Source organism: Mandrillus leucophaeus, unplaced genomic scaffold (assembly GCF_000951045.1).
Source record: "Mandrillus leucophaeus isolate KB7577 unplaced genomic scaffold, Mleu.le_1.0 Scaffold1096, whole genome shotgun sequence".
Classification (NCBI taxonomy): domain Eukaryota; kingdom Metazoa; phylum Chordata; class Mammalia; order Primates; family Cercopithecidae; genus Mandrillus; species Mandrillus leucophaeus.
In genome coordinates this window covers 700,760-716,939 of record NW_012099165.1, presented here as the reverse complement: position 1 = coordinate 716,939, position 16,180 = coordinate 700,760, and the positions used below count along the sequence as shown (strand labels likewise).

General features: G+C 32.9%; 1 protein-coding gene and 1 long non-coding RNA gene across 3 annotated transcripts in view; one reads left to right on the top strand and one right to left on the bottom strand.

Moving 5' to 3' along the window:
• Positions 1-9,001, top strand: part of LOC105546364 — a 22,281-nt gene extending 13,280 nt beyond the window's left edge. Inside the window, exon 2 of the long non-coding RNA XR_001007082.1 lies at positions 7,322-9,001. This is a non-coding gene — a long non-coding RNA (uncharacterized LOC105546364). The remainder of the gene's footprint in view (positions 1-7,321) is intronic.
• Positions 1-16,180, bottom strand: part of OLFM3 (olfactomedin 3) — a 212,606-nt gene that overhangs the window by 82,868 nt on the left and 113,558 nt on the right. The gene's annotated exons all lie outside the window — the stretch shown is intronic.

The window sequence follows — 16,180 nt, the reverse complement described above, 5'->3', positions numbered from 1 at the left end:
AAACTTACCAGGACATTGAAGAAAACAAAAATATAATTCCAGAACAAAAATTTAACCTAACTGTATTGCAAATCAATAACATAACCACACTGAAGGGCATGTGGAATGCAAAATATACACTAAGTTACTTTCTGAAGATAAAGACAAAACAAAACAAAATCTCTGTACATAAATATATATTGTAATCTGTGCAATAAAATTTAAAAATAGATACTCAAAAAAAAAAAGAGAGATTGACTAAAAATGTCAAGATATCAGGAGAAATAGCCTCTGTTAACCAAGAGGCAGCAGATAAGTTCCCAGACACCCTTACGAATATTGTTGAGAAGAAAGGACACCTTTCTGAACCAGTTTTTTTAATGCAGAGATAAGTGTTCTATTCTGAAAACAAAAACAAAAACAAAAACAGACAAAAAATGCCACAAGGGACATATATTAGTAAGGAAGAGAAGTGAGCACCAGGATTTAAGACAGAAAGTAATAGACTAACTGTAATGTTTTGTGCAAATGCAGTCAGTTTATAATCAGGACTGCCTTTATCTATAAGGTTGTTAATCCTGAAGCTTTCAAAGCAAAAGATAAATACCAGCTGCCAGTCTTTTGGTTGTACAGTAAGAAGGCCTGGACAATGAAAATCCTTTCTCTGGAATGGTTCCATTGACGCTTTGTCCCTGAAGTCAGGAAGTACCTTGTTAGTAAGGGATTGACTTTTAAAGTTCTTTTAATACTGCACAATGCCCGTGGCCACCCAGAATCCCATGAGTTCAATATCAAAGACCTCTAAGTGTTCTACTTGCCCTGAAACACAATGTTTCTAATTCAGCCTGTAGATCAGAAGGTCATAAGAACCTTCAAGGCTCATTACACATGTTACTCTATGGGAAGTATTTTCAGTGCTATGAAAGTGAACCCCAAAAGACAGAACACCATGAAATTCCATTGAAGATGTCATTGTTCTTATAGAAAAATCCATGAAATCCACGAAAGCCATCAGATTTCTGCTGGAGAAAATTGTCCATATGTTGTGCACGTCTACACAGGATTTACAACAGAGCCAGTCAGGAAAACTATGAAAGAGACTGTGGATATGAAAAAAAAGGTGATGAATACAGGGTTTCCAGCTATAGATTTTGTAGACGTTCAAGAGCTAGTAGACACCACACCACAGGAATTAACAGAAGACCACTTTATGGAGATGGGAGCTTCAGAACCAGAGCCAGGTAACAGACAGAAAGTTTATGATTATTCAAGACTTCCTTTGCTTTTTATGACATGGGCCCTTCCATGATACAAGCACTGAAGTAAAGTAAATGATGGAAAAAGGATTGGTACCATATGGAAACATTTTTAGATAAATGAAAAAGCAAAAGTCAGAAAGAAGTTATGATGTATTTCCATAAAGTGACATGGAGATTGCCTGCCTCTCCTTTCTCTCCTTCCATCTCCCTCATCTCTTCTGCCTCCGTCATGGAGACAGCAAGACCAGCCCCTTCTTTTCCTTTTCCTTCTCAGCCTAATCAATGTGAAGATAATGAGGATGAAAACTTTCATAATGATTCACTTTCACTTAGTGGATAGTATATAAATTTTCTCTTTTCTATGATTTTCTTAATAACATTTTCTTTTCTTTAGCTTACTTTGTCATAAAAATACAGTATATGATACACATAACACACAAAATGTGTGTCAATCAACGCTTTACGCTACTGGTATGTCTTCCAGTCAACAGCAGGCTATTAGTAGTTACGTTTTGAGGGAATCAAAAGTTATACATGGGTTTTTGACTGCACAGGATATCAGCACCCCTAAGCCTCTCATTGTTCAAAGGTCCAGTGTACAGGTATAGATATTAGTGACAAAGGAGGAGGTGTGTAAACACTCAATTAATATTTTATAATAAGTGATGTAAAAGCTTCAGTTGAATTTTGAATATTCAAGCTTGAGCTTAATTTGGAATATGGGCAAGAGGGAGTACATACAAAAACAAAGGTATTTGTCTTTTAAAAAATGTTTAACTTTCTTCTTTTGAGTTCATGCAAAAATGAGAAGGTTCCGCCCTCTCCCTGCAACCACCCAAGATTTGAAATGTGTAAGAAAAGAGAGGCGAGGGAGGAGAAAACATACATGGTATGGAAAAAAAAAATGTAATAAAAAGTGGAAAGACTTAAGTTAACTAATACTTAATTTTAAGTTGTTCATTTTATAGAAATGCAGCTCAACTTTTGGCTCAAACATTATGCAATGATACATAAAAGTCTCGGGGAGGGAGGAGGCCGGCTGGTAGGTAGGTGGAGGGTGATAATTTTGTATGTACATAAAATAAAGTGGTGATGTTTCTCATCCAGTTCAGTCACAAGGCAAAGGAAAGAAGTGAAGTGAGACTGGAGGGGGAAGAAGCAAGATCCAAGGCATAGCATGTTGGCTTGGGGGAACCAGCCAGGGGGCTACTGCAGCCATTCCAGCTAGGACATCAGACATGTGAGTGGGGACACTAGTTAAGATGATTCCAGGTGTTATCTGACTGCAGTTGCATGAAAGACCTCCAAATAAAAAACACATAGCGGAGGCAAACCAATCCACAGAGCTGTGAGACAGACAATTAAAAAATCACCATATGAAGCCACGAAATTCTGGGATGGTTTGTTGCACAGCAATTGATTATTGGAACAAACTCCTTTACCAGATTGCTAATGAGACCATATTTTCTCCTTGTTGATTCTTTCCAATGTATTCATCAAACATTTATTAAATGTCATCTCCTATGACAGGCTCTGGGTATAATAAGGTAAATAAAATATGATACTTTCCTCCAATGGACTACCCTCAGTTATATAATTGCTTCTCTTGAAAAATCTTAAGAGGGGAATTAATGGATATTTTAGTATTTGCTATCAGAACAATTAGTTAATACTCTGTAATAAGTTAATTTGACCCTTTTTTCCTCAAATTATCTGTGGAAAATTTTGTTTTCTTAAATAAATTATAATGCATAAAAATATAGATATAGGTGAAATATTTTTATAACCTCCTGGTAAGTGAGGTTATACAAATATCAAGACACAAAAAGCCATGAATCAAAAAATTTAAAGATTTGACTCCATGAATGGAAAAAAAAAAATTATTGTGGCAGTAAACATAATAAACACAATAAAAGAACAAATATTTGAAAGAAAAGAATTGTGTATCAATGACAGAGAAAATGTTAAAAATTTTTAATATTAAAGAGCTCCTAGATATTTATAATAAAATGTCAAACCAATAAAATATAGGCAAGAAATGTGGAAATGCAATTTATGGAATATGAAATGAAAATTAGAAATATACATATAATAACATATTTAAATTCATTAATAGGAAAAATAAAATTTGAAAGAAATTCTCCTTAAGAGAATTTTCTCTCTAATAAGGTTTTAAGGTCAATAATGTCTAGAACATCTCTTAATTCAATTTGATATGGGGAACAGGCAGTCTCTTATGCAACATGATTGCTAAAATCTTTTGCAAATTCAGTATTATTGTATTCTGTGTACAAGTAATAGTATAATCATCTTGGAAAATACTTATTTTCCAAACAGTTATGATGTAGTATAAAGTGAAAATCTTTGTGTATAAGTAATATAAACAACCTTAAAATTGTTTGTTAAAATTCTACAAATCCCACAATTGAGTCTATTATAGAGAAAAAAAAGCATCAGTATATGAGGATACATGTCTCATGCTTACGGCTGCATTATTTGAAACAACATAAATGCCAATCAGTAAGAATAATTAAATTAAAAAATCGTATGTCCAAACTGCGTAGTTTTATAGTATGCAGCTATTAACATGAGTGTGTTTCATTTATAATTATTGACTTGGAAAAATACTTATACTATTAAATGGGAAAAATTAAATGTGAAATTATGACACAATTCATTTTTATTGGTCAAAAATTAAACAGAAATAAACAAAAAATGTGCATGTAATAAATTTGTATATTTGGATATACTGATCTACCATAGATAATGTATATAAAAATGTACATAAAACTTAGTAGTATTTGACTAAGAGGTAAAAGATTAAAAGGAGTTTAAGATGGTTACTTTTATTCTATATGTATTTGTCAAATTTAAATTATTTTTCTACTTTTAAATATCTTATTTTTCATATCATTTGAACCTATAATTCTACTTCTCAGAAGTCATCTTAAGGATAATAAAAAAGCCAGAAAAAAGTGGAGAACAACTGTTGTCATTCATATTATATATTATGACTAAGTTGAAAACACCCAAAAAATTCAGTCACAGGGAACTGATCAAGTAAATCAGGTTGAAGTCTTAATTATGATACCTGTTTATATTAAAAGTATGTCTTTCAAGGAGCTTTTAATGATCTTGGAAAATAATAGCTTTTAATGAACTTGGAAAATAATGATCTTGGAAAATGATTTTGGAAAACAGTTTTAATGATCTTGGAAAATATGATACTTCTTCATATTAAAAGTATGTCTTTCAAAGAACTTTTAATGACCTTGGAAAATAGTTAATGATCTTGGAAAATACTTGGATGTAGTATAAGTGAAAAAAGGAGGATAATCTTTGTGTACAATAATATGAACAACCTTAAAACACAATTATGCCTATAGAGATACACACATACACACAGAAAGAAAAAAATAATCTAGAAGAAAACTATTGTGATGAAATCTTGCTACAATTAGGAGTGATATTAGTTTCAATTTACTTTTTAGACTTCTCTATAATTTCTGAAATTTTTATAGTAACTGTCATTGGTTTTCTAATTCTCCAAAAGAATATATCACAGCCAACATGAAAATATCACAATGAGTCAGGAATTTTGTGACTTCTTTAACAAGGTATTAGTTGATTATCCCTCTAATCAAGGTAAAACTTTGTTTCTGATATCTGTATAAAAGACTTAATTATTTCCCATGTTTATTCACCAACGTTCATTATGCAGGAAACAAAATTAAACAAACAAAAATGATTCCATGAACTAGTACTGAATATAATGAATATTCTGAATTCTAAAACTCAATGAAGAAAGAACTACTTGATTCATTGCTTAAGTGATTAAAAAAATGAAATTCAAGAAATAATTTGGGAATATTTGAATACTAATAAAAAGATGTAATAGTTCAGCAAATTGAAGACAACAGAATGGATTAACACTGTTGGAAAAAATTAGCCTTCAAACAGCAAATATTTCCACTTTTCAGTAGATACCATTGTCTTTCATGCCTTATGCAATATAGCCTAACCAAACATTTTGATAATCTGGGAATTCAATTTAATGAAACAGCCTCTTTTCCCATACATTATTAGTAATACATTAGTTTTCACAGTGATTTAGCAAATTTATCTTTCTAATTATTTTGGTTGAACTGATGTTAGCACCCTGCAGATTGTTCTTGGTGTGAGAGAATATTTCTTCCACTCAGGCCTCAGAGTTTGGCAGCATTTAGCTAGAGATTTTAAATTTGCACTAGTTAATTCATCCCACGAATCATTAACCTAGTATAAAAAATAAACAGTGGCTTGGGTTAAGCACAGCAATTTAAATATTTTGCAGAGATTCGGGAGGATATTTAAAATGGTCAGTAGTTTTGAAGGAAATAATAGTATACTTTGTCAAGTATTCCAGATAAGGGAGGTAGATACTATATGAATAACATGCTAGTTATTACTGTATGAATATTAAAATAAAAGCAATAAAAATAAAATGTAAGCACTAGAGGAATAATCAAAAATACTGATGAGCTGCTAATCACTGTTAGTCATAGGAAGCATGGTTTTGTTTTCTTAAAATATGAACCACTTTCTTGTATAGTATCGCATTTTTGAAATACTACTGAATGTTTCACTGAATGTTTCATATTGTGATAAATATTAAAGACTAGTAATTATATGCATTAGATTATCTACAGTAATGTCATTTTTCATAGACAAGCATGGTGCTTAGCTATTAAAGAAAATAAATGTTAGTGACCAAATCTCCAATGTGTATATGCAAAGTTATTTACATTTATTACTCATTACTGATGTTTAAAATTTCAGGTTTAACATGGACATTATTTACCATGAAAATCATAAAGTGTGGTAATATTTCACTATGCATTCATTAGAATTATATGGCATTGCCATTTTTAAAAGATATAAATGTTGAACATGACCAGTATGATATGCATTTATCTAATACTTAGTTCTCCCCAAATCTTAAACTTGTCTTTGGGTACACTGTGGATTGTAGAATTAGGCATACTGAAGACAACATTTTAAATTTTTTAATGTGTAAACTTAATTGTATAAAGCTTGAAGTTCTTTATTGGTTCAAGCTTCATATTTTCTATGGCCCTGCTGCACAAGAATGAAATTAAACTCTGCCCTCTGTGAGACTTTATTAATTTTGATAACAAATGATTCTGTAATTTATTTTTCCTGTTGACACTATACAGGTATGCCAAGCAAGAGATGTATTGTACTGGTTCTAGTCTCAGTTCTGTGTCAGGATGACTAGAGCAGCCTGGGGAGATAATAAAGCTTTTGTATTCCCCAAAAACCCTTCTAACAACAAGCTGGTAAATATAAGAGATCCCAGCAGATAGCCAGTGAAATTTAAGCTTCTCTACAAAGACTTCACCTATAGAAGCTTATGAGCAGCAACAACTCAACAGCAGTCTTTGAGATCTGCGCATGTATCTAACAAACATACTTTTCCTAATTCCTTTTTCAAAAATTAAATCTTAGTAGAAAAATATGGTCACTCTTTAACAAATTTTTAAAAAATTACTTTAAACAATCTGATTTACAATATGCTTGCTTCCCTTTTCTCCTCCTTTCTCCTCTCCCATTACTGCCCTTTCCCTCCCTTTTCTTTGTTCTTTTCATTTTAATGTGCAAGGCTATTAAAGAAACTACATGATTTTGCCTACTCGTACTTTAAAAATGGTGAAAAATTTGCATTGATTTCAAAGTTTAGCCACCATTGTGGCTGATGCCCAACTCTTCTTTTCTTCTTTGCTGTAAGCATTATCATAGCCTCGGCAAAGAAATCCACAGGGGCTAGCAAACAGGCTCTCTCCAAAAGAGAATGTGTTTATAAACAAATGTTTGTCCTCTCTATTCAACCTTTACCTATTCAAGGAATAAAAGTTAACTCTGTTCATACTTTGCTATAAATTTTACTCTTAATATTTTTGGTGAAGGGTAACAGGAAAAGTAGGATTTGAATTTTTTCAAGTAGATCGTATGGTAACATTTATATTCATTCATTTATTCATTCTAATCAACCTCAGTTCCTGAATCTTTGATCTCTCTTATAGGTGAAAGGATTCTTAATGTCCATGTGAGCAAAGTTTTGGTTTCTGAAGAGGAGGAAGGATGCAGACTAAAAGGAAAGGTAAAAATGTTGTACACCAGCTCTCAGTAACCTTAGAAGATTTATATGATGCTGCAACAAGAAAATGGGCTCTGCAACATAATGTGATTTGTGACAGATGTGAAGTCAGAGGTGGAAAAAAAAAAAAAATAGAACAGCACAGTGCTGTCCTAATTGCTGAGGTATTGGAATGCAAATAAGAATTCATCAGATAGAACCCGGAATGGCTCAGCAAATTCAAGCTGTGTGCATGGAAACCCAGGGCCATGCAGAACAGATCAGTCCTCAAGATAGATGTAAAAGCTGCAATGGAAAGAAGATAGTTTTGGGAGAAGACAGTTCTAGTGATTCACATTGATAGAGGCATGAAAGATGGCCAGAAAATAACATCCCATGATGAAGGAGACCAAAAACCAGGACTGGAGCCAGGAGATATTATCATTGCGTTAGATCAGAAGGACCATGCTGTTTTTGACAAAGAGAAGACCTTTTCATATATATGGACATACAGCTGGTTGTAGTATTGCACGGCTTCTGAAAGCCCATATCCACTCTTGACAACTGAACCATAGTCATCATCTCTCATCCAGATCATGTTGTCAAGCATGGAGCCATCGAGTATGTGTTAAATGAAGGCAGGCCAATTTATTGTAGACCACATGAAAAGGTGCTTAATCATTGAATTTTAAGGTAAACTTTCTTGATAATGGCTTTCCCTTTTTTGATAAACTTCTTCCTGGAAAAACTCCTACCCAAGAGGAAAGAAGTAGAAGAGACTGATGAGATGAATCAAGTAGAATTGGTGGACTTTGATTCAAATCAGGAAAGACGACGTTGATGCCACTACAATGGAGAAGTGAATGCAGGACTGTTACAATGGAAAAGCATGAAGGTGATAAACATCATTTCAGAGCTGTTCAGTGTCAAACCTCTTAAGCAGACCAGTGATAACACTCGCTGTTGGCATTTTATGTGCAGTAGTGAATGAGCAAAGGACTGTAATCCTAATATGCTCACTACTGGCTACTGTTTTGTTTTACTATTCAACTAGAGTAGTGTTTTAAAAATTAAAAGAATAATAAATACAAATTTTTAAAAAGTTGACAAGGATGAGCATGGCCAATAAAGCTCTCTCCACTTTGGCAAAAATTTGGTTTCCAGTGTAAGTTAATAGAAGGTATAACACAAAGAGCCAGAAATACAAAGTGCTCTATTAGTGAGATGCCAGAAAAGAAGTGATTGTTCCTAATTATTATCTGATATTTTATAAAATAATCTCTTTTGAGATACTAAATATATACTGAGAATCATAAAATTGTAAACATATAAATTATCTCATTAAGTAAATCAGTGAGGCTATTTAATCCAGATAATTTAAACACTAAGAATACTTTTATTTTCCAGTAGATTGACTTTTACTTATTCTATTTATTTTCTTTTGCATAAACTCAAAGGGAATTATACTTTTTCAGACCATGTCATTTAATATTTCCAATTTTAAAGAAAAATAGAGTATTTGGCATAATGAATGTCTATTTTACTATTTGTCTTTAGGTCATATGTAATTTTTCCTCTTAAAGTTTATTTTAAATGTGTTTTACAGTCCGATAAAGGGAACACTAATACAGATTGTAATTGTATTTCAGTAATTTAAACTATTCATTCTACAACTGTGTAACTTTAAGCACCTTTAACACAAATTATATATATTGAAAGGACAGGTTCCTTCTTTAAGCTTTCCATTAGCATGTTTGGAAATATTTTCCTTACATGGAGCTTAAGCATGTTATTTGTGGCATGGAAGCACTTGAGAGATTTCTTTGGTTCACAACACTCAGGACACAGGGGACATGATCCCAGCAATGAGCTATTCACTTTGTATAAAGAGAATAAATACAATACTAATAAATGTAAACACCCTGCCTACTTTCAAGCCCCTGGATTTGGAGTGACTAAATAAGACAAATGGGCTTAGGTTTAACGTGTTTATTTTTAAACCCTTTCTGAGAGTCATTATGCCCTTGTGCATGTTGTATAACCTTTATTTCTAACCACAATGGGACTTACTTCTCCATCAGTTTTACCATAGCTTTGGACTAAATTCCTCTATTTGTTTATTTGTCTACAATCTATTGTCTTTTTTCTGTTGCACTCTACTAGAATCCCAAACCTCCACTTATCTCTGTTGCTACAGCTACGTCAAGCATATCAGCACACTCTGACAAAACTACTTTTAAATTGGGATTTTGACCTTAGACTTATGTGCTATTCTACCTTGGTAAAGCTCAAGAATACACACACACACACACGCACACACACACAAAATTATATTAAAATACACCTAAATTCCATGCTTCATTAATCATTTTCCATGAATTTTATATTAATCCTGTACATCAATGAGAGCTTTTAACAATTTCCTTTTCTGCTGTTGAAACTTCAGTGTTCTCATATTTAACCCATTTTTGGACCTTTGATCCATATCAAGATAGCCTGTGAAGACTGTTGAACTGTTTGGCAAGGTCTTCAAAGCAGAGGTTTACAAATTGTGTGGCTTCACTATCATTAGGCTGTTCAATTAATTTAATGGGCTATGAACAGACTTAAAATTGAAATAGAATAGAATAAAATACCTCAGATTGAATTTTATAATTTTTATATTACACTGAAAATGAAAAACTTGTAAAATTTTCAGTGTATGCGTGTGTATGTATATGCTTGCGGTAAATATATTACTTTCATTACTTACTTTGGTTTGTATTTGAAAAGTTTTAAAGCCTAGAGCAGGATTTCTCATGCAAGAGTTACCAAATAATCCATTTAAAACCTAGGTAAAATAATAATAATAATAATAATAATAATAAAAGTATGCATATTATTTGCTTATAACGATTATGTAATAAAATATACATGTACAAAGCTATGCAACAAATATGTATAAAGATTAGGAATAAATTTTATTATTCATTTTACTTTACGTAGCAAAAATGCCAGAAAGTTCCAGTTAAATAATACATTTTAAATTAATAACATCAACATGGCACACGCACCTGCTTTCCTGAATTTAAACTGATGAGGTTGTGTTTAATAATATGAAGATGTATTAGTACCTTTTAATTTTCAGTTGCTATTGATTTCATCTTTTAATTTTAAGAATGTTGTGTTGTCCTTGAATCACTGTGAAAGTCATTGTAGTTATTATGCACATTTACCTTGGCACTTGTTACTAAAAACTGCCATAAGCTGGTTCTAAGAGTGGACACAGTTCGTGCACTCACAATTTGCATATGATATTTACGGCAGTCATGCAGGACATTTTTATTTTTCGATTTAGCGTGCTTGCACACTCTTAACCCATACAATATCTCCATTCTCTGATCTCTTTTTTCTGTCAGAACTGATGCATAACTTTTGTTTTATATCATTCTTTGAATTCATTTGACTCTCGCTCAAAACAAATGCAGTGGGAAACAACAAGTAAATGAAAACAATAAAATTCTTAGGAGAAAAGATGCTCACAAAATGATCAAGAACATGATTGGATTAATTCCTTTTTTGCTTATGTTTGAAATACAGAATATGAAATTTAAAATCTGTCATAAAACCTTCCAGAATGTATTCTTGGAGCTTAGGATGTTCATAAATGCCAATGTGGAAAACCTGATCTAGATAATTTCTTCACATTTTGTAACTGCAGGGGTGTGTGTGTTTCATATGTACCAACTACCTGTAGAAAAATAATCTGTGATAAGAAAAATATTGAAAGAAATAAAATGTTTATGCAGGAATTATACATGTTCAAAAGTAATACTATCTACTGTGTGCTAAAAATAAATAAATGCCTATAAAAATATTTTAAAATAAATACCATTACTAACACAAGGCAGCAATTATAATGTACTTATAACAAAATATTCTTTCTAAAACTTATTAGAATTCCAACAATTTGTATTTGTGTATGTATACAATGAGCTTTGTAAAATGGTTAAGTTTTACATGGCAGGAGAACACTAAATTGCAATGCTAAGTGAACTCTACTCCCTAATTTAAATTGTGAATGCCAAAGTATAATAATATCTATTTACTCTCTTGAGAAGTTACTAATATAGCCCTCAAGTGAAAAAAGCGTGAAAAACAGTTGTAAATTAATGGGACTAGAGTGCATATTTTTTAAAAATCAGTTTGCAACCACAAGAATTCGTGTGGGTTATGAACCATACATTATGAGACATGACACTAAATGTTTAAATATAATATTAGAAATAGTTATAATTTACCAACTTTTAGAACAGTAAATAAGATTGTTCTATATAAAATATTAAATAAATGTAGATTTGATTTAATCTGGAATATATAGCTGAGGATATTGATTAACATAATCCAAGTAACTCATGTGATGCAAAGTGGAAAATCATGATTTCTAGAGTAAATAGAACTTTTAAGATTATTTTTAGAAATACAGTTTGTAAGATCATAAACAACAAAAAAAACTTCATTTTTCTAAAGTAACTTTGCAAAATTTTTTATAAGTCATATAAACAATTACTATGTTTTGACTGAGTATTGACCCTTAGCTTGAGGTACTATGTGTCTGAAGGCAAATTTTATTTTATTTTCCTTCTAGACATTTATTATATTTTTTTGAATTGGGATAAGAAAAATTTTTAAAAGACATAATTCACCCTTCCCTAATATTTACCTACAATAGAAATATCCATAGCTTACTGAAAAAAGTATTTTGGAGAAGTTATCCCATATTTTCAGTTTTAGAAGGATGAGTATTAAAAAACTGAATACTTTGGAGCAATTATTATATAGAATATACTATTGAGTGGAATATCTGAGTTGAGTAACATAATCTCCTTTTGACAGATCAGGAAACTGAGAATATGTAGTAAGACTGAGCAACTCACCCAACATTATATAACTAGTAAGTGGTAGATTCAGGATTTGTTTTTTGATGGATTCCAAATACATACAGCTTTATTGTGAAGTGCATCAAAACTCTGAAATTATAGTGGGTGGTTAAGCATAATTCTAAATGATGTTCAGACCTGACTTCTCCATGTTTAGGCATTTCTCTTTAATATTGAGCAGTTAGGGGAACTAATTTATATCAACAATTACGCATTTCCCATAAAATAAAAAGCAGAACTGAGCCTGGGCATGGTGGCTCATGCCTGTAATTCCAGCACTTTGGGAGGCCAAGGTGGGTGGATTACTTGAGGCCAAGAGTTTGAGACCAGCCTGGCCAACATGGTGAAACCCTGTCTCTATAAAAATACAAAGATTAGTCAGGTGTCATGACGTGTGCCTGTAGTCCCAGCTACTCAGGAGGCTGAGGCATGAGAATCACTCAGGCGTGGGAGGCAGAGGCTGCAGTAAGCCAAGATCATGCTACTGCACTCCAGCCTGGGGGACAGAGCAAGACTGTGTCTCAAAAACAAACAAACAAAACAGAATTGAAAGACAGCAGTACAAAATCTTGAGCATGTATTTAATTCACTTATTCAGCAATTCATTCATTCATTATACAGGTGCCATGGAGCACATAGAAAAAAAGTAATGATATTAAGTATTTATTGCTATGTAATAAAGTACCCCAAAACTTATTTTCTTTAAACAACAAACATTGATTATCTCACAGTTTCTTTGTCACGAATCTGGGTACAGCTCAGCTGGGTGGCTCTACGTTAAGGTCTCTCATAATATCACAATCAAGACTGGGGTTGTGATCATATCTGAAGGTTCAAATGGGGGAAGATCTGCTTTTAAACTCAATCACATGGTTATTGCTAGAATTCAGTTCCCCACTGAAGGGGACTGAGGTGTCATTTTTTTCATTGGCTACCAGCCAGAGGCTGCCCTTAGTTTCTTGCTAGTAGGCCTCTCCCTAGGGAAGTTCACAATATGATAGCTTGTTTACCTCCTGGCAAGCAAAAGGGAGAATAAGAGCAGATGAAAGACAGAGACGAGGGGCAAGACTATAGCAAAAGTGTCTTTGAAACTAATATTTAAGGCATAATTTTATCACCTTTGCATATTCTATTCATAAAAGGGAGTTACTAGGTGGACCCCCATATTCGAGCAGGTAGGATTCCACAAGGGCATAAATACAAGGAAGTAGGAATTTGGGAGATAATGTAGAAATTGCCTACCATAGCAATTAACATGTATTAGTTGCTGATAAACATTTGACATATGAATTGCATACCTTTTATCTCATAAATTCAATCTATAGGAATTTCCTCCCCCAAATAACTAGAAAGACAAAAAATTCTAAACATACTTATGCAAGAATAATTTGAATTGTTAAGAAAAAAAACAAAATGGTTTGAATTTTCAATAAAAATGGATTGAAGAAATACATTGATAAGTTTAAATAAACAAATAATTTAAACTTGAAAATGTATTTATATTTTTTAATTTAACATTTAACACATAAGTTACTTAACTTCATTCTTTATTCTAATGTCAGCTCTTTGTTCTAATGTTAGCTTCTTGTAATGTTATTTCTTTGTTCTAATTTTAGCTTCTTAAGTATTGAGGGAACCAGTCCCCAATATTTCAACTTAGGTTCTTTTCTATTTTCCCTAAGTGTCGGCTGGTCTGAGAAATAAAGAGAAAGAGTACAAAGAGAGAAATTTTACACCTGGGCCTCTGGGGGTGACATCACATATTGGTAGGACCGTGATGATGACCCTGAGCCACAAAACCAGCAAGTTTTTATTACGGATTTAAAAAGGGGAGGGGGTGTATGAACAGGGAGTAGGTCACAAGGATCACATGCTTCAAAAGGCGATTAAGATCACAAGGCGAAGGCAAAATTAGAATTACTGATGAGGGTCTATGTCCCGCTGTGCTGATGAGAGTCTATGTCCCATTGTGTATGTATTGTCTGATAAACATCTTAACAGGAAACAGGGTTTGAGAGCAGAGAACCAGTCTGGCTAGCATTTACCAGGCTGGAATTTCCCAATCCTAGTAAGCCTGATGATACTCAAGGAGACTAGGGCATATTTCAGTCCTTATCTCAACCGCATAAGACAGTCTCTCCCAAAGCAGCTGTCTATAGACCTCCTCGCATTCCTTCCCCAGGGTTATTCCTTGCTGGGAAAAGAATTCAGCAATATTTCTCCTACTTGCACATCCATTTATAGGCTTTCCGCAAGAAGAAAAATATGGCTCTATTCTGCCCGACCCTGTAAGCAGTCAGACCTTATAGTTATCTTACTTTGTTCCCTGAAAATCGCTGTTATTCTGTTCTTTTTCAGGGTGCACTGATTTCATATTGTTCAAACACACGTTTTACAATCAATTTTCGCAATAGTGGTCCTGAGGTGACATACATTCTCAGCTTACAAAGACAACGGATTAAGAGATTAAAGTAAAGACAAGCATAAGAAATTACAAGAGTATTATTAGTGAAGTGATAAATGTCCATGAAATCTTAACAATTTATGTTCAGAGATTGCAGTTAAGACAGGCGTAAGAAATTATAAAAGTATTAATTTGGGGAACTGATAAATGTCTATGAAATCTTCACAATTTATGTTCTTCTGCCTCGGCTCCAGTTGGTCCCTCCATTCAGGGTCCCTGACTTCCTGCAACACTTAAGGAACTCTTCTCTGTCATATCTTGACCCTAGAATTTTAGGTAAGGTAGTGGAAGTTGAATTGTCACAAGAAATTACAAGATCTTTGCTTGAAATAGGAAAGCTAAATAAAGTAAAAAAAATAGGTGAAAGAGTTGAATTTGGGATATGATACTATGATTGAGATGTAAAGGATATTTGAGATGGCAAGGCCAGAATGAGACAGGAAAATGGGTGGCTAAAGTGGATTGAGGATAAAGGTTAATGGAATCTATTTTGGGAATGTCCTAAAATATTAACTTTACAGATTTACTGCAAATTTAGAAATTCCTTTCAGAAGTGGGTGCCTATATTTAAATAAATTGTTAAACCTGTTCAAAAGTAGGGTGAAATGCAACAATTGGTTCTCTTATTTTTGGATTCTCTATGACCTTTCTATTTATCTTTAATCATATTCCTAGTAATAAGTCAATATCAATAATATAATTTATTATTGTTCCTCAGAGCGCACTATATGGTATGAAAGTTACAAAGAGAAATGAGATTTCCTCACTTAACAAACTGGTTAAGACTAATACTGGCTAAGACAGGCAGGGAATATTCTAAGAAGTTTACATAGTTTGGGACATGCAAAATAAACAGCTGTTATACAGTTGGAAGAAGCAGGGGAAGACTTCAGACAAATTATATCTGAGTGGGTCTTGAAAAATACATAGGATTTTATCAATCATGTAGGACAAAGTAGAATTTCAGATGAAGACAAAAATCTCAGAGAAAATAGTGGAGATAATCAAATGAGACAAGCATTTGAGAAAGAATGAGTACTGTACATGGAACATGGGATGTCCTTACATATGGGTATAGAGATTTAGAGCTGGAATGGTGAGATAGAGAATAATACTACAGGAATAAGATTCTGGACTTAAATGGGTCTAAACGTTTTCAAGATGGCTAGGGACATTGTCAGCAAAATGTAAAATGGAAAAGGAATTAGATTAGAAACACAAATACCAACTAGGATATTATTGAAAAAGTCCAGCAACGACTAATAAGAGCCTGAACTAGAATAAAGGAAGTATGAGCGAAGAAGAATGTGGACGTGAGAATTATATGGTGATTTCTAGACCTGATAGATAATTGACTATGGGGGCAATGGCAAAGGATGGTGTTGAAGTTGACTACTAAATTTCAACTGGGAGAGCAGTGGTA